Source organism: Carcharodon carcharias, chromosome 11, assembly GCF_017639515.1.
Source record: "Carcharodon carcharias isolate sCarCar2 chromosome 11, sCarCar2.pri, whole genome shotgun sequence".
Classification (NCBI taxonomy): domain Eukaryota; kingdom Metazoa; phylum Chordata; class Chondrichthyes; order Lamniformes; family Lamnidae; genus Carcharodon; species Carcharodon carcharias.
Window position 1 is genome coordinate 33,853,722 of NC_054477.1, and position 19,742 is coordinate 33,873,463.

Genomic DNA, 19,742 nt, shown 5'->3' on the forward strand with positions numbered 1-19,742 from the left:
CTGATTCCCATTGACTCCAGTTTTGCTAGGGCTCCTTGATGCCACACTTGGTCAAATGCTGCCTTGATGTCATGGGTAGCCACTCTCACTTCACTTCTGGAAGTTAGCTCTTTTGTCCATGTTTGAACCAAAGGCTGTAATGAGGTCAGGAGCTGAGTGATCTTGGTGAAACCCAAACCAAGCATCAGTGAGCAGGTTATTGCTAAACAAGTGCCACTTGATAGCACTGTTGATGACCCCTTCCATCACTTTACTGATTATTGAGAGTATTCATGGGGCAGTAATTAGTTGGGTTGGATTTGCCCTGATTTTTGTGTACAAGATATACCTGGGCCAGAATTGGGTTCGAACAGGACTCTATCCAAAACCCTGGCTTGCCATCACTGCGACTGCTATTTAAAGAAGAACAAGGGTTGCTCTCCTGGCCAATAGCTATCCTTCAACTAACATAGTGAAACTGATTTTTTGTCTTTGTCTCATTGATGTTTGTGGGAACTTGCTGTGCACAAAATGGCTGTCATGTTGCTCTACATTACAACAGTGACTATACTTCAAAAGCGCTTTATTGCCTGTAAAGTGCTTTGGGATGTCCTGAGATCGTTAAGGAACTATATAAATGCAAATCCTTTCTTTAAACTGCTTTACACAACACGTAGTGCTGGTGTTAATGGGTTACCTAGGGAGGTAATGTAGGCAGATTGTATAGAACAGTTCAACAAAGAATTGCATATTTATGTTTGAAGAAATGAATGACTTAGAGACCAGATAGACAGTCTGCAACAACTTTTTTTGGTCCTGTACTTCACAATGTATGATGATTTCTTTGAAAGTGTATTTGACATTGGGGGAAATTGGCTTGAGAGGCACTGAGCCCAGCTAAAATCCTTCCACTTTTCCTGAAAGAGACAAGCAACCCTCTTGAAAATTATATTATGATTAGCTGCAATTTTTATATGTTCCTTTCTCAGCTACATTTTTAAAATTATTTTTAGTGAGTGCTGATAACATTTTTGCGGGAACTTTTGTTTTGAATGAGTTACTGAGCTCAGCAGTGTGATTCAACATGCACAAAGATGGTCATTAACCCACAGTACTTCAGTAATCATGGTTTATTTCAACTGTATGTTAATTTACCTCGCCCACACGAGCATCTGCTGGAGATTTGCGAGGAAATATCTGTCACGTTGAAATAAGTGTGAATGTATAAGTGTAATTGGAGTCTTAGAGTTCATCAACACTATTAAGAAAAATATTTAATCACAAAGATAATTATCTAATCGTGGTACATTGTGTGTAAAAGTACATTTTCGTTATGTCTTTTTCTCTTCTGTGTCAACAGGTCACTGACAGTCACTTACTGGCCCAGAGTAGCACTTGAAGTGTGAGTGATTTGGCCTCACTTCCCTTGGTAATAGAGTAAGTACAGCACCAACTTTTCAGAAGTCTGTGTTAAAATTTAACTTTCTGATGCTTCTGAGACCTTGTGCATGTCAAATGTGAGATACACCAAGCCTCTGTTAAGAGGAAGTTTCTGTGGTAAATGCAAGATATTATTTGTTTGGTTTCCTTAAAAGTGATGTTACCACAGTGTAGCAAATCTTTTAGATAGGCTGTGTTCCTCAGAAAGGAACAGCCCACTGCAAAAAGAAACTCCAGGTAGAGTCTGACAGTACACACAGTAGATTAAGCTTGCCTTGCAGTAGATCTTAGAAGTGCTGCATATCAAGTATTTGCATTATCCTTAACCTTCTCAGTTCAAATATATCGGTTAAATAATGTATTGGTGATTTGATCATTGACTCAGTTATATCATCGCATAACAATTATGTCATCACATAACAACTGAAAAGGGGAAAAAAGAAATTGCAAATGCTGGAAACCTGAAATAAAGACAGTAAATGCTAGCGAAATAAAGACAGTAAATGCTAGCAAAATGTCCGCATCAGTAAGAAGAAAAGACAGATTAGTTTTCTAATATGTAAAAACACACAGAAATAAATTGGGGAAAGGGAGATTCAAACGTAGTCAAATAGATGAGTTTGGGAGAAGACCTTTTGAAAGCAGAGGGGGAGGTGTCAAAACATAAGATTTTAGTAAGGGAGTTTCAGAAGGCAGGGGTCTAATGGCTAAAAGAAAGGCCATCAGTGGCAGAGCAAGTTACAAGGTATGCAAGGGACAAGCTAGTACATGAGGGATATGGGGCTGGAGGAGATGACTGTGAGTAAGGTGTAGTAAAGCTGTGGAGAAATGTGAAAGCAAACATGAGGAATTTGAAACAAAAACAAAAATAGCTGGAAAAACTCAGCAGGTCTGACAGCATCTGTAGAGAGGAACACAGTTAACGTTTCGAGTCCATTTGACTGTACATCAGAACCCATCAGAATGAAGATTTTGAACTGAATTTACAGAACCCAGGCAAACCAGTGGAGTTTGGTACAGGCAGGAACACAATAAATGATTTGATGTGATTTTTAGAGAATGCTATAAAGGTGTAACAAAAATTGAGCCATAAAGTGGTAAAGGGAGAGGAGATGGGAAATGCTTTAGAAGTGTAAGAGATTTGGAGCCAAGTGAATGGAGGGAAGAAAGCTCAGCTGAGGGTTTGGTCTAGGTTCTGTACCTCTAGACAGCCTATTTTGGCAGTTGGGAAGAGTGATGTTAAATTGTGGGAAATTTTAACATTATCATAGTTTTGGTATCAAACAGGCATTGGGAGAGGGTAGCAAAAGCTTTGGAATTAAATTCAGAAGGTAGAGAAATGAATTTGAGTTTCATTAGTCTATGTGTAGATACTGACCCAGTGTTTGAATGATGGTGCTAACCTGATATTTCTGAATCATACCACTGAGCTTTTTAATCATTCATAGGATGTGGGCATTGCTGGCAAGGCCAGCATTTATTTCCAATCCCTAATTACCCTCAAGAAGCTGATGGTGAGCCACATTCTTGAATTGAAGCAGATATATGTTGTGGGTGCATCCACAGTGCTGTTAGTTAGATGTTCCAGGATTTGACCCAATGACAGTGATATATTTCCAATTCAGAATGGTGAACTTACAAGTGGTGGTGTTCCCATACATCTGCTGCCTTTGTCCTTTTAGGTGGTAGAGTTCGGTAGTTTGGGAGGTGCTGTCGTAGGAGTGTTGGCGAGTCACTGGAGCGCATCTTGTAGATGATACTCACTGCAACCAAAGTGGGCTGGTGATGGAAAGAGTGAGAGTTAATGTTTAAGGTGGTGGATGGGGTGTCATTCAAGTAGGTTGCCTTCCCTTCGATTATTTCAGACTTCAACAAAAGGTGGAGCCATGGGGTACGTTACAGGTGGCCTAGTGAGAAATGATTAATCCATTGGGAACAATTTGTTGTAACGTGTATGAGTGAAATCAGGAAAAAGCAGTGCCATGGAGGTGAACTAGAGAGATGAGACAGAATGATCTACAGCACTGAATGCAATGAACAGGTCAAGGAGATAAGAAGGACAACAAGCCTTGGTCACAGTTGACTTTGGCTAGTGGAATTTGGTGGACGGAATCTGGAATGGAAGAGTTTGAACAGGGAGTGCTGAGAGAGATGGAGGTGTAGCTGTGAGGTAACAACATGTTCCATTTTATTATACCTGATAAGGTGTCCTCTGGCATAGTTTGCTAGACATCAATCCTTTTGAAAAATCTATTCTATTATATAAAAACCAAAAATAAAATGTCATGAGTAAAACATTCTCATCATGGAACTGTGAACACATGCTTTGCATTCTTTCTCAGTGACTGACCCTCTTATGTAACCAGTAGCAAAAGTGGCATTAAATATTGTGCTTTCTTGGAATGTAATTGGATAGTCAGACTAGTCTGGTAAGTGATGGCACTTTCGTAATTGTAATAAAAACATGCTTTTTTACCTCTTAATTTTACTGTGGCCAGCACCATACATTTTTAAATTCATTCTCAGGAGGTGGGTGTCATTGGCAAAGCTGGAATTTATTGCTGATCCCTAGTTGCCCTTAATTGAATGGCTTACCAGACCACTTTGGAGCAATTAAGAGTCAAATACGTGGTGTGGGACTGGAATCAAATATAAGCCAATATGAGAACTATGGGTTATTGCATAAAGAACATGGGTGATCCAGTTGAATTTTTGAGAATCCAACAGGTTTTTTTTTTGCTTTTATTAAAATTTCCAGATTGAACTCAGATTCTCAAGTAGAAAACTCTAATTTTTTGGTTTGTGAGTCTAGTAACATAACTATTATGGTACCATATTGACTTGCTTTGTAATTGCTATCTTTACATACAAAAAAATGTAATGACCTATTAAGATGGTTGTAAGTGGTTAAATGCAATACATAACATTATGCTAACAATGGTTTTTGGATCTCTATGCAAACTTTTCAGAAGTATCAATTTGGTGATTTTGTATAAATATGCAGTTTTTCTTTTATGTTTTTCAACGATTAGGAAAGATAATTGTTTTTTAACTAAAAAAATCGCATTGGGAAAAAAATATTGTGCCTTACGCCAGCTCTCATAGAAGTCACAATGTGCTTCATATAGACTGAATTACTTCAAAATGCAGTGTATTTACATTTTGTCAAGTAGGTAAACATTGACCCAAAACATACTTGCCAGATACAGACAGAAAAAAATTTGTTGCTTTGCTACATGTTTCAACAAGGATGTCTGTTATTTACAGCCCCATTTCTTATCCTGGACTTCATCAAATCGCAGAAAACTATCCTATGTAGCTTATATGGAAATTATTTCCAGCAAACTTTAAAAAAAAAACCTCTTGTTAAAGGTCACCTTAGTCCTGAGAAAGTTTATATCAGTTAACATCAAATCTACTGTGTGCTTTCCCCACCCCCTTTCCTGTTGCTTAAGCCAAAGTATTTTCTTAAATTAGAAAATGGAGCAGTCATCAGTCATGGACAGGAGCATGCGGTGGGTCTGAGACATTTTAAGCTATATTTCTATTACAGTGGCCCTTTAAGAAGGAATGACTGTAATAATATAGGCTCTTTGGTGCTGTGAAGTCTTCCCCATCTACATTTTAGGGTAGATTCCATGGTGCTGGAGCAATGTATAAACAGCTGCATGTATACAAATTTAAAGGTTGTGATTTGTGACCATATCTGCTGGCACTTCCCTACTGAGACTCTTGTTTCTCAAATTCCACAATGATAGCCTTATTGCTGGACCTTTCCTGAGGGAGCACTTGGTCTAACCATAACCAGAGGAAAAAAAGTTGTCAGGGTGCTGTTGTCTCTGGAAGTGCTGACAAAAATATCTCAAGTGTTGGTGTCTCAGCTCCTTCAAAGGGGCAGGGGTATTTGTCTTAGAGTGCTGCCTCCACCAATGTTCCTGTTAAGTAAATAACTGCAATATAAAGCAGACAGATTCAGCACCAAGGGAACTAGGATAATTTATTGAATCACATTCAATCAAAGCAGTGCCAAAATATAAATGTGGTACATAAGGCAGTCTCATCACTTTACCATGTTTGTACGTAGAACTGAGCAAACTGACTTTGTTGCTAACACGGCAGCTTACATCTGGTACAGCAAATTTATTATTAATAAAAAAAAACAGAGCATCTAATACTGCATCAAATTGAAGTCTGGAAATAACTGATATTAGTAAACATTGAAAGGGTCTCAACCTCACTGTCTCTCCTCACCCGCTCCCCCCCGTTAAGATCCTCCTTAAACCCCATCGTTGTGACTAATCACGAGTCACTCCTCCAAATATCTACTCCTTTGGCTGTGAAAATTGATGTTATTATTTTAATATTTTTGGGAATATGGTGGTATTCTGTAACGAAGAGTGTGTGTGTCCATGATTAATTAAACTGGCGGAAGGTTCATAGGGGCAGCTATGGAAGCTGAGATGTGAAAGGTAGAGGTGCTAGCTGCATGTATTTGTAATGAGAGGCTATGGTGAAGCGGGAATTACAAGTAAATAAGTTGGGTTTTAAAGTTTGCATTTGTTGATAGCTACGGACTTGACCTTTCAGCTGTTAAATTTCAAAGGGAGTTTAAGGGACTTTTATGAAACCTTTGTAATTTATCAGTAAACAAGGAAAGATTATTAAATTTTGTTTCACCTGAAAGTGGAGGCAATAGGAAGACATGAAAGATTTTTCTATTTTAGAAAAGTTGATTTCAAAGGGATAATTAGGACAATGGAGTTTAGGATGTAAGGGAAAAAAGATATTTAATGAAAGATGTTGAGTTGAGTTGACTGCGGAGCGAGATGTCCTGAGACCAGCTCTGTGCTGAGAAAAGTTGTGAATTTGAAGCAGCCACCCAGTTTCAAGCCAGAAAAGTCTTTGTTTTCAGAAAGCAGTCTGTTTCTGAACTTACTTCGGATTTTCACAGCAGAGTGAAAGAGAGTGAGAAGCCATGTGATATACTTTGTTAAAATAGTAGTAGTTTTTGCCTTGGGTAATATTACTGAATTTTTATTGTTAAAAAATCTATCAGGGAGCTGTTGCCAATTAGTTTACTTTTGTGTTCTGACCAAGTGTTTTTTTGGGGATGGGAGGATTTTGTAAGACTTTCAACTGTGTAATTTTAAACTTGTGTGTTTAAGTTTTTGATTACCTCTTGTTACTAAATCTTTTAATTTTAAAATTCTGAAAGTGTTACTGGGCTTCTATGCATCTGAGATCAGCAGTTTTCGCCTCATTTTCAAATACAAAATACCAAGTTCCATCTGGGATTTGGCTTGTTCAGTGAATAACATCGGCTACAGTCCTAACATAGCTGAATGTCACCTTTCTGATTACTCTTCTGTGAAGTGTCTGGGATGTTTTGCTATATTAAAGGTGCAGTTAAATACAAATTGCTTGTTTGATATTTTTATGCATGCTGCTTTAACAGGTGTTGAATGGGCTCTTGCCTCCATTAAATTAGTAGACAGAAGAATGTCATACACTCAGCATTTTTGCTAATTTTACACTGTAATATCTAGGTTATTATGCCTGGGTCAGTGCAAACTTTACAAGGAATTCCTGGGATTTGGCTTGCCCCAAAAACTCTTCTTTCATCACCTTTTAAACAGAAGTAGATTTTATATACTGTAGTACATCAGATATGTAATTTTGGCATGAGGTTATGTACCACATAGGAGAACTCACTTATGCAAGCATGTTGCTAAATTAACGCCTAGATACAGTATATTCTTGTTTAAAATTTAAAAATGCAAATTTCATGTCTTGCTGCATTCGTGGCACTTATTATGAAACAATACACATTCATACTGTTACCTCTGAACACTCAGCAGTCATATTCCTTTTGAGGCATATTGGCCCAGATTTTGTGGTCAACTGTTGCTTACCCTGTTCACGCATATCACAGATTCCCTACAAAGGGCATCACACTGGAGCAGATGTCCTATGACAGCAAGTCTATGCTCACAATTCTGAGGACAGCTGTCAAAGTGATGAATGGCCCGTGCTTTTCCTTTGTTGCTAACTGCAAAACATGGGCCATTTTAAAATCAGTACGGAAAGCAAAATGGAGAGGGTAAGGATGGAATTAAGAGTGTGTGATAAAAGATAAAAAGTAAAAAAAAAACCTAAAAGTATCCAACAATAATTAAAATCTAAAGGTACGAGACTCCACACATGTGGAAGTACATTTTCAGTGCCAAAGTGGTTGGTTGTTGATAATTAAGATTTATCACTCTGTTAATTCATTTACGCTTGAGTAGATAAGCCCCTAACTTTTTCTGGCATGTGAGTATCTGGTGGGTGAGTACCACACCTTCATGTGCTTAAATGCTGAGTCTTCAATGAGGTACCTGTGTAGCAAAGTTTGTGGAGGAGCAGGACAAAGTGGACAGTAACTTTGGGATTACCATGTTTAACTGCGTGTGTGCGGACATTGCATGTTGTTGTTCAATTTACTCCTTAGTAATGGTGAAGTTATTCCTACCATAACGTCCAGGCTGTTAAGTCAAGATGATGCATAACAGCTCAAAACTCTAAGCCCTCTAGCCACTGGATTCAATTCCTGGCTAATTTATTGCATTTGATAGTAATGGCATGATACTTGCAGGAATATGATATGCACTTCCTCTAAGCTGAGAAGGAGTGCTTCTTGTGACCCCATTTAAATTGGGTCTTTAAGATCTCCTTGTGGAAATTTTCATTCTTTACCTTTCCAGCTTCTGCCTGGAACTCTGAGCTGAGGCAGGTACTTTTGAGAGCCAAGATTAGTTTTCATTAAATGTTTACAGTCAAGACAAGTCTAGAGGGCGCTAATGTTGTCACTCTAATAACTCATGTGGATGTTGATTTTAAAGGTTTCTTTGTAAGAATATCTATTTGTATCAGTACTCCAGATGGGTGCTGATAGTTATATTTATGAACTATTGTTATATTTAGTGTAGGTCCTGATTGATTTCATGGTGAAAAAATGAAGTTTTATGCAATGGTAAGCAACTTGAGCCATGGTGGAAAATCTACCTCTGTGACTTGGAAAACTGAGATATTTGCTGTTCAGGATCTCTCTGCTTCTGTTAAATCGTATTTATATTTAATTTTTTTGTTCAGCTTGTGTCGATCATGTATCATCAGTCAAGTGCTACGTTTTGTTACCGATGTAAACCAAAATTTTAAAAAATGAGGGGAAAAAACCAAGCTCTGCTGAGTCAGAGCATAAAACTTTCAAGCAATTCACGAGTTTCCATATGAACAAAGCTATTTACAAGGAGCTCTAATTACCTGGTTTCCCGTATGAAGTATTTGAACAATGGCCTTAAATGGATAGAAGAGATCCTGTATTACAGCGGTGATTACTCTTCAAAAGGTACTTAGTTGGCTGTAAGAAGGTGCTATATAATTTTAAGTCTTTGTCTTCCCTTTGTTTTCTCTTTCTCTCTCCCTCTTTCACTTTCTCTTTCTCCCTGTCTCTCATCTCAGCCATCAAACCACCTGTGCAACATCAGGGGAAAGCATCTGGCATTTAACTTATTTTAGAGTGGGGAAGAAATAGTCTCCAATATTTTTCTGCAGTTATTAAATATTGAAAAACTAAAGCATCCAGGTCATTTTGAAAGAATTTGCATGCTGCACTCAGCTTGTGGCCCAAATGTTGTAAGCTGCTGTTCTAGTGCCTAATTCTGAATGCCTGAATGTAATGAGCAGAGGAGAACCTGGGTAGCTTGAGTCTGTTTGCACTGACTTCTTTTACAATAATAGCATTTAAGAATAATTTACGTTCAATTTATCTTAACTTTCATGCTATTTTATCCTCTTTTCTTTGCTTTTATAGGGGCTTATCTGCCTTTTGTTCAGTATATCCCCACAGTTAGATGGCTAAGATTGGCGACCCTAAGATTGGGAATTCTGTTTGAGAAAGTAGGTGTAACCACTTAATTGCTGGGCCACCAAGCTGCTTTTGCTAATAACGCATTATATAAATTTATACCATCCACTACATAATAAGTTAGGAAAGAATGCTTGCCAAGGCTTTGAAAAAACTGTTTACATTTCACAGTAGTCAAGACAGGAATGTAAACATTGATTGCAAAATTATAAAAGCAACGTATAAAACTTTGATGTCTGTGTCTCTGGGCTATTCTGGCAACTCTGAGATCTTTTCTACATTTGCACAACCATGGTGGTGTCATGACACATTGCCCAGATTTTGCTGCAGTGTGTCATTAGTTAGCATTTTACCTGCACCCTTCAGGTCAAACATTTTGCCCTACAAGTTACTTGAAGTGTGAACAAATAAATGTGTAGCAAGGACAAAACTGGGCATGTGGAACCTTTAGGAATGACAGGACCAACTCGATTTAAGGACTGAGAAAGAAACCGAGAAAGATGTCGAATTACAATCAGATTATATAGAGAAAGGGAGAGAGAAAGAGTTAAAAAAACAGAAAGGAAAAGTAATACAGTATAAAAATAAAAATTAAATTAAAGTTAGCCCAACAATCAGGAGTGAGACTCAATGATTTTAGTAGAGCTGTCTCAGCTGGTGAGGTTGATTAGCATTGAATTAATTGTTACCACACTGTTAAAAGCGTTTTTGTGCTGTTAAGTACCAGCTCCAACTTTCTGTGGCAAATTTAATTTGAATTTCATGAGCAAATCAGCAATTGAGTTGCTATTTTCGCGAGGCTAACAGTGGGGCAGTGCAAATCATCCAGAAACTTGTGGCGATTCATAATTCTTGGGGACTTATCTACCACAAATTGCTGGAATGCTTATATGTTAATAATGGCAAGTGCCAATAAACTCACACCATTATTTTGGCCGCAAATTCTGGACCAAGATTATAATTAATGGACCTGCCTGCATGACATGAGCTTTCACACTGAGGAGCATGACCCTATTTATTTAACAGCAAACTGTAAAAAGTTAAAATATTTAAAAATGACTGCTATAAGCAGAAAAGCTGAACTATGTTAAGGCCCCACTTGTTTTACCTACACTGTTTCAGCTGCATATGATAATTTGGCATTTGAGGTTGGCCTTTTGTGATGCGTAGGTGTTGCAGAGGTTGCAGCTGAATGTGTTTGCAGATTCTGGGTTGTAGTTTAGCATAGGGCAGCTTAATCGTTATAGTTGTAAACTAGGGGTACAACACTAATTTAAGGATGACACCCAGAAATTAAGTGCCGATGAGCCAATCATATAACTAGGGCTGTGGGCAGGACTTTAAACTAACAGTGGCTGGGGTGGAGGTTCAGTTGAAGGGAGATTTAGAAATCCAAAGGGAAAAATCAAGGCACCAGAACAGTATAGCAACGTGAGTAAGGATAAGCAGAATGAGACAGCAAGGGACAGAGAATTTAACAAAAATTGTACACCAACAGATAAGGTCACAGATAAGTAAAAAAAAATGAAATTATAAGTTCTTTATTTGAACGCACGAAGCATCTGCAATAAGATAGATGAATTAGTGACACAAATAGAGGAAAATGACTTAGATCTAATAGCCATTATAGAGAAATGTTTACAAGATTGGAAAGAAATATTCCCAACCAAGCAATATTTCAGAAAGATTTACAAAATGACAAAGAAGGAGGGGTAGCCCTGATAGTAAAGGAGAACATAAAGACATTAGTGAGAATGGATGTGACCTCAGAATATCATGAAGTAGAATCAGTATGGGTGGAAATTAGAAAAAGCAAGGGTCAGAAAATATTGGTGGCAGTAATTTATAGGCCCCCCCCATCCCTAATAGTAGTTATACCATTGGACAGAGCATTAAACAAAAAAAAATTGGAGCTTACAAAAAAGGCAATGTAATAATTGTGGGGTGCTTTAATCATCTTATAGATTAGGACAATCAAACTGGCAAAGGTGGTCTTGAAAATGAGTTTATGGAATGTTTTCATGACAGTTTCTTGGAGCAATAGGTTGTGAAACCAACTAGGGATGAAGCTATCTTAGATCTAATATTATGTAATGAAGCAGGGTTAATTAGTAATGTCATAGTAAAAAATCCGCTGGGAAATAGTGATCATAATACCATTATGTGACATACTCTAACCACAAACAATAATCTTAAACTTAAACAAAGCCAATTTCATAGTTATGAGAGGAGAACTGGCTAAGGCAAATTGAGTAAGTAGACTAAAAGATACGGCTGTAAATGAACAGTGGGAAACATTTAAAGAAACAATTCAAAATATCCTACAAAAATACATTCTGCTGAAAGACGCAAACCAAGCAAGAAAGACCCTTCTGTAACTCACTCGGGGCAGAATTTTATGACAGCAGGATTTTACGGCCCGCCGAAATCAATGGGCCTTTGAACGGCTCACCGCGTTTTACAGCCGGGACCATAAAGTTCCGCCCAGGATGTTAGGGATAGTATTAGATTAAAAGAAGAGACTTACAACATTGCAAAAAACATTAACAAGTCTGAGGATTGGGAATGTTTTAGAAACCAGCAACGGGTAACCAAAAAGTTGGTAAAAGTTAAAAAATAGAATGAGAGTAAGCAAGCCAGTAATAACATAATAGACAATAAGTGCTTTTATAATTACATGAAAAGGAAGAGAGTGGCTAAAATAAACATTGATCTGAATCTTATTCTATCATGGGGAATGAGGAAATCGTAAAGGCATTGAACAAGCATTTTGTGTCTAATAGTCATTTGGTAGTACAGAACTTGAGTATTGCTGAGAAAAGACATTTTGTTGAAGCTTTTCATCTTGCATTCTTATTTATTCATTCATGGGATGTGGATGTTGCTGACTAGGCCAGAATTTATTGCCCATCCCTAATTGCCCTTGAGAAAGTGGTGATGGTGAGCTGCTTTCTTGAACCACTGCAGTCCATGTGGTGTAGGTATATCCACAGTGCTGTCAGGGAGAGAGTTCCAGAATTTTGACCCAGCAAGAGTGAAAGAACAGCAATATATTTCCAAATCCGGGCGGTGAGTGGCTTGGAGGGGAACTGCCAGGTGGTGGTATTCCCATCTATCTGCTGCCCCTGTCCTTCTCGATTGTAGTGGTCATGGGTTAGTAAGAAGTCTTGGTGAATTGCTGCAGTGCATCTTGTAGATGGTACACACTGCTGCTGTGCGTTGGTGCTGGAGGGAGTGAATGTTTGTGGATGGGGTGCCAATCAAGCAGCTGCTTCGTCCTGGATGGTGTCAAGCTTCTTGAGCATTGTGAGAGTTGCACTCATCCAGGCAAGTAGGAGGGTATTCCATCACTCTCCTGACTTGTGCCTTGTAATGGTGGGCAGGTTTTGGGAATCAGAAGATGAGTTACTCACCACAGGATTCCTAGCCTCTGATCTGCTGACTGAGAGTGCTGACTGGCTGGCAAGTGGACTCTGATAGAGGCATAACCATAGAGAATGCATGAGTTAATGGTGACTGATAGTTAATTGCCAAGCATTGTTTGAAATTTAAAACAGGCAACTTGACTCTGGTCAAGGCATTGCCCTGAGGAATGAACCAGTGAATGGCAATCACTTATTTTGTTTAGCTGAAGCTGGCCGCAATGTGTGTAAATGTTCTTTCTGTCGGCAAAGAACAGGGCCCTGTGTATTAATATATGTAGCTTCCGGTACACACAAATGCACCACATTGCGAGCCTGACTGACAATCTTTAAATTGGTTGTCAGTGTTTTTAGCACACTGAGGATTATTTAGCAAATGTGGTCCAATTGTGGAATCATATCTAATTTTAGACACTGTGTTTTGAGTTCTGCAAGCACGGGCTGATAGGATACGGTCTGTACCTTGCCCATTGTGAACAGCGACTGGGACATGGTGTTTGACATGATCTACCAGTCTTTGGGACGTACAGCCTACATACCTAGCATCACACTGGCACTAAAATTCACATACCACATTACTCATTTGTGTGATAGGCAGAATGTCTTTTTAGCTTGACGGCTGCATCCTGTTAGTGGCAAAAGCACTCGTATTGCTACTGCATTGTAGCAGCCTGAAACATCTAGCTTCAACTGTTGCTCAAATTTTTTGAGATACCTTGCCCTTCCAGGGTAATCTGAAGTAGACTGGGCACTTTTCAGGACCGAAAGTGACAGCCTTAGGCCTGTCCATGAGTTTGCACAGTATACACCTGCAAAATGATCTGATTAAGGTAGCCATTATCTTGCAGGATATCTTTGATACACCCTATTTCAGCATCAAGCTTGCATCGTGAGCAAATGGCTTGAGCCCTATTTACAAGGTTGCTGATAAGGCCAATCTTTTTTAGTGTGTGGATCTGTAAGAATCCCAACACGTGTATTGATTGACCAGTGAAGATCAGCTTGTGGTAGGTCATGGCAGAGAACCCTGGCAGATTTTGTGTCTGCCTTCACAGTCGAAGACACAAGTTTCATTGCAGAATTAGATGGAAACCTAGGGACTAAAAAGACTGAGGAAATTAAGGAAATTATTAGTATTAACAGCAGAGAAAAAGTATTGGAGAAACTTAAGGAGCTAAAATCCAACAAATCCCCAGAGCCTGATGCCTACGCACTGAGGTTCTAAAGGAGATAGCTGCGAGATAGCGGATGCACTGGCTACAAAAATCCAGAATTCCTTGGATTCAGGAATGGTCCTATCAGATTAGAAGTTGCTAAATGTTTTTCCACTTTTCAAGAAAGGAGAGTGTGAGAAAATAGTGAACTATAGACCAGTTAGCTTAACATCAGTTGTTGGGAAAATACTGGAATGTATTATTGAGGAACTCTTAACAATGCACTTTGAAAAGCATAGTATGATTAGAACAAATTAATATGGTTTTACTAAGAGGAAATTCAGCTTAAAAAAATTTATTGGAGTTTTTTGAGCATATAACTAGTAAGGTAGATAAAGGGGAACTGGTAGATATGTTATATTTTGATTTCCAAAAGGCATTCAGTAAGGTGCCACACAGCAGGTTAATAGGCAAGATAAGTGTGCATGGAGTTGGGGGTAATATATTAGCATGGATAGAGGATTTGTTAACAGAAAAGAAGCAGAGAGTGGGGGTAAATAGGACCTTTTCAAATTGGCAGGTATTGGACAGTGGCGTACCACAAGGGTCAGCTATTTACAATCTATGTTATTGACTTGGATGAAGACACAGTAATGTTTGTTTGCTGATGATACAAAACTAGGTGGGAAGGTATGCTGTGGGGAAGACAGAGAGGCTGCAAAGTGACATAGACAGGTTAAGTGAGTGAGCAACAAGATGGCAGATGGATTATTATGCAGGGAAGTGGTTGAAAGAATAGAAAAGCTGAATATTCTTTAAAAGGTGAGAAACTTGTAAGTGTTGATGTTCAAAGAAGCATGGGTGTGTTTGTACAGGGAACTCAAAAGTTAGCATTCAGGTGCAGCAAATAATTAGGACGGTGAATCGCATGTTGGCCTTTAATGCAAGGGATTTGGGTTACAGGAATAAAGAAGTCTTGGTGAGATTGCATCTGGAGTACCATATGCAGTTTTGGTCTCCACATTTAAGAAAATATATACTTGTATTGGAGGCAGTACAGCGAAGATTCACTAAATTTGTCCCTGGGATGAGGGGATTGTCCTATGATGAGAGGCTGAGCAAATTAGATGTATTTCCTCTAGAGTTTAGAAGAATAAGAGGCGATCTCATTGAAATGTGCATGAAGGGGCTTGATAGGGTGGATGCTGAGAGATTGTTTCCACTGGTCAAGGAATCTAAAACACAGGAGGCACAGTCTCAAGATAATGGGGCCATCATTTGGGACTGAGATGAGGAGAAATTAATTCAGTCAAAGAGTTGTAAATCTTTGGATCTTTGTGGATGCTACATCATTGAATACATTTAAGGTTGGGATAGATGGGTTTTTGGAATGAGCAGGAAAGTGGAGTTGAAGCCCAAGATCAGCCATAGATCATATTGAACGGTGGAGCAGGCTCGATGGACCATATGGTCTACTCCTTCTACTCCTTGTGTTCTTGTGAGCAGGGCAGGCATCAGTCCTCCCCCACTCAGAAATCTTCAGCAGCCACTAACTGTGTTGTGAATTTTTCTCATGAAGGGTCATTGATCTGAAACATTAACTCTGTTTCTCTGTCCACAGATTCTGCCTGACCTGCTGAGTATTTCCAGCCTTACATGGTTCTATTCCAGATTTCCAGCACACACAGTATTTTGTTTTTGTATTATTAGTTCTGGGTTGCATTTAAGCAGTCAAGCCTCAATTCTGCTATTGCAAAGAAAAATATAAATGATCTTAAATAAAAAGCAGAAAAGAATGCCGGGCCAATTATTTTTGGATTGTATCCATGGTTGCATGACTTTGAATAATGTTACTGTGATTTCTTTTGTTAAAAGTACAGAAAACAAGTGTATTATGTAGACTATTCTCAAAACTCCTTTATATATCATGGGGAGGGGCCCAGTTTTCATTCCTATTTTCAGGCAGGAATGGAGTGATTGAATTATGAAAATTGGAACACAGAACTTACGGCCCAATTCCTGCTGCTCATTGGCCAACTGAAGTTTACATCAGTCCCTATGCATAGGCGGGCAGAGTGGCTGCCTGAAACAGACAAGAATCTCTTAATTTGACATCTATACATAGGGCCTGATGCCATTCTGGTGCGGTGTGGCTTCAGTGCTGGACTGGCTAATACTACCAGGTGACACAAGTGGGAAGTGTACATAACCAGTGGTATTTAAAGAGGCACTCATCTGCAAATGGTAAGATCATCGCTTTCTACCTGTAGAGTTGGAGGAGCTTTTCTGAACATTTTATGACTGATTTTTTTAAAACATGTTTTGCCATTTGAATCAATCTGTTGGCACAGATGGGTGCAATCACTACTGGATCATGGGAGTAATACTAGCCGCTGGAAGAGGAGGTGCAAGTGTGTCCTAATTGCTGTTTTCCACATCTTATATTTCATTTACCTAGTGAGCCACTAAGAAAGTCATTATCACTTTTCAAAAAATTTCCTTCCTGGATCAGTGTTATAGGCCGGGATTTTCCGGCTCTGTGGCGAGAGGGACCCGCCCCTGGTGAGGCGGTGCCCCAGCCAGAAGTCCATTGACTTGCAGCGGGACCGGAAGATCGGGGCGGCAAGCAGGTGTGGAAAATCCCGCCCGTGGTATCATTGGAAAGGATTAGAAATTCCTCTACTTCTAGTTAAGTAATCATTTGAAAATATTTTATCCTTGCTTTTTGAAATCACTTTCAGTTGCAGAAAATTATCATGCACAGTTCATTGCTTTGCGAGTATACAACAAGGCCGAAAATACACAAATCTGTTGGATTTTGGGCTGCAGTGTTTTGAGTTTAAAATGGTTGCAAAGTGTTAGTCCAATGGCTGGACAGATAAATCCTTCATCTGCTGTGGAGCTAAGCCATACATATCAGGAATATCCTAGGACTTAATGAGTTAATGAGTTAACTATCTCACTAGGGATGCTACAGTTATCCCTGCTTTTATCCTTGTATTTTCAAGCCAAGTAAGAGATAATTGGCCAGTATTCCCTTTCCAAATCCCATCTCATGATGCCTAATTCTGTGATTGTCAGGTGAATATTTTATTCTGTTATGCTGTCATGGAAGAAGAGCTGGCACAAGGAGTGTTGGCATGTTAATGTTAGAATGGCCTTATAGGCAAGCACTGAAGAGTTGGTGCTACGCATGAAGTTGGAAAAAGAGGAGTTTAAGAAAGCTGGAAAGGGGTAAAAGGCAAATAAATATTTGTGATTCTAATTCATACACAATTGTAAATCACAAATGCCCTGTTAATTTGCATTACTTGTATTATAAGTACTTTCATTTGTTTCATGATTAATATTATTTAACCAACTTGAAGGTTGCAAGCTTGAGGTGGTATGATGACGATTATGTTTCACCTTAGGCCATGCCTTATTGTGGTGGGTATTGTTAGATCACAAAGTTTTTTCCAGCAGCAGAATAATCACATGTACCAATTAAAATGTCTTATTAAGTCTCCTAGATACTGCTGAGGTAGTGTCAGAGATGTGGAAAATTATTTCATAACGCGTAAAATTATTATTTTCGAGTCAGAAGTGAACACTACTAATTTTTTTAAATCTTGATATTATTTGTGGTTAAAAATAATTTAGATAGGCAAGATCAGTTGATTCTGTAAAATAACCTGATAAACATAGGCAACTGAATTTCCTGACTACAGGAGTTCAGGTCTAATAGATTGTAGCTGATATGAAAATCTGTAATGGAACTGTGGTTGTAAAATTGTTTACACAGCAGGGCTGTACACTTAATTGGGGCAGGAAGCCATAACAGGGGTACATTCACAGTTTAAATTATTGAAAATGATCAGCTCTAAAGCAGGTCAATTTTCCAGTAATGGTTTCCACTAGTGTTATTGCTTGAGACTTGAGGTAAAATAAAATTCCCAATTCATGTTTGGTATAGTAATATTGGTTCAGACATTGGGAAACAAAGGCCTGGCTTTTCAATATGTTATTTTTATGGCGTCACAGATTTTCTGCTTTTTATTCTTTTTTTTTGCAATTTTCTGCATAGTTGCATTGATTTGTTTGTGCATGTATATTTTCACTTAACAGGGGGAAATGTTTTTTTCCACTATTTCCACATATACTGGAACAACAGGTCAGCATAGAAGTGGTAGGTGTTGCAACTTTACTGAGTTGAATTCCAGACTCAGAGAGCAGATTGCTTTGTGACTTACTGCTCCATTGATAAGCTGCTATCAGTTAAAGTGCCACAAGCTGTAGATAGAGGGGTAGGATTAGTGAGGGAGTCACCAGATTTAAAAATAGCATACTATCTGTACTTTGCCTTGTCGATTTAAAAAAATTTCTTATATCCTCACATCTGTGCATTCAATAAACAAATGGAGCAGGAAAGTTTTAGCCTGCAATATTGCTACCATAAAATAAAAGATCTTATGCATATAATCCTGTGGAGGCATAGTTCTTCAAAGGGGTCTGATTCACTATTTTTCCCTACCTACTGAGCAGCTGTCAGTACATGGAACTATACAGTAGGGAATGAGGAAAATATATTTGGCTCAATGGACCTTGATCTCTCCAACAGACATGCGTAATTTGCACTTTTGAGGACACTATTCATTTTCTGAGTCTCTGAGGAAGATAAAAAGTGAAACTTCCAAGAAGGTTGTACTCTTTAAAAATAAAGCTAACTTTGGAAACAACATTATTTACCCTTGCCCTGTTATATTCCATTGATGGCACTTCCATGATAGGTGCTATAATAATATTTGTCTTACTTTCAGGGGAAGTTTAACTTAAACAAAAACAGAATTACCTGGAAAAACTCAGCAGGTCTGGCAGCATCGGCGGAGAAGAAAAGAGTTGACGTTTCGAGTCCTCATGACCCTTCAACCGAACTTTACTTAAGTCTGCCCATTGGTAAAGTTACTGATCAGATCAACTGGTCTGATTTTACACCTTGCCCCAATTTTACTATTCACTGACTCCAGTGGGAGGTAAAATCAGGCAAGGTATAAAACCAAATTTCTGCTGTATGGTTTGGGTGAAAATGCAGTCCCCTCCCCCTTGCAGCAACCATCCCATTAACTTAACTGGCTGTTGCTTTATACCTAATCTCCAATTCATACAAGCGAGTGAACTAAGGCAAAAATTCATTCTATAATGCTGGTTCCTTTGCACTCTAGTAGCAGGGAAAGGTGACTCATTCAGCAGGATTGGAACAATAATGATCCAGAGGTTGCTTGATATCTCTCTAAATTTATGCTATCATCATAACCTTTGCTCCCATCTTATTCAGATGCTTTTTAAAGAAACAAATCAACACAATATTAGTGTAAATCACAGCATAAAAGTCAAGCAGTCATACAGGACAACCCTATTTTTCCAGCCCATAAAATCATGTTTTTGCATATACTTGGTGTATAAGAATGACCCACCTGCCCTTCCTTTCTCAGTCATGACATGCTATTCTTGCATTAGTAGTCAGTCTCAATTTTATCCCCACAAATGCATGCTTCACTTAACTGGTACCTTATAACTGGGCATAAGGGATCAAACAGGCGATACAGACTGTGTTGCAAAGGCGTGTGGGAGTTTAAGACATCCCCATCCTTTGCATCAGAAGCAGATAACATTTCACAATGGCAACCACCAATAGCCACGTGGTGTTTCACTTTTATACTTGGCATATAAGTTAACCCTGTTTTTGGAGGGATTTTTCGAGGCTTCAAAGATTGACATCTATGGTATTTGCTTTTGGAATCTATCCCACATAACTGCTGTGCTACAGGAGGAATTTCTTTTTAATCTTAATTCTTGCTTGAG

The 19,742-nt window shown here is 38.6% G+C and overlaps 1 protein-coding gene across 2 annotated transcripts in view; it reads left to right on the plus strand.

The window, feature by feature from the left end:
• LOC121283984 (F-box-like/WD repeat-containing protein TBL1X) overlaps window positions 1-19,742 on the plus strand; it is a 318,557-nt gene that overhangs the window by 74,055 nt on the left and 224,760 nt on the right. For both annotated transcript variants that reach the window (XM_041198852.1, XM_041198854.1), the window contains exon 2: window positions 1,340-1,416. The gene's annotated coding sequence lies outside the window, so the exon portion shown is untranslated. The remainder of the gene's footprint in view (window positions 1-1,339; window positions 1,417-19,742) is intronic.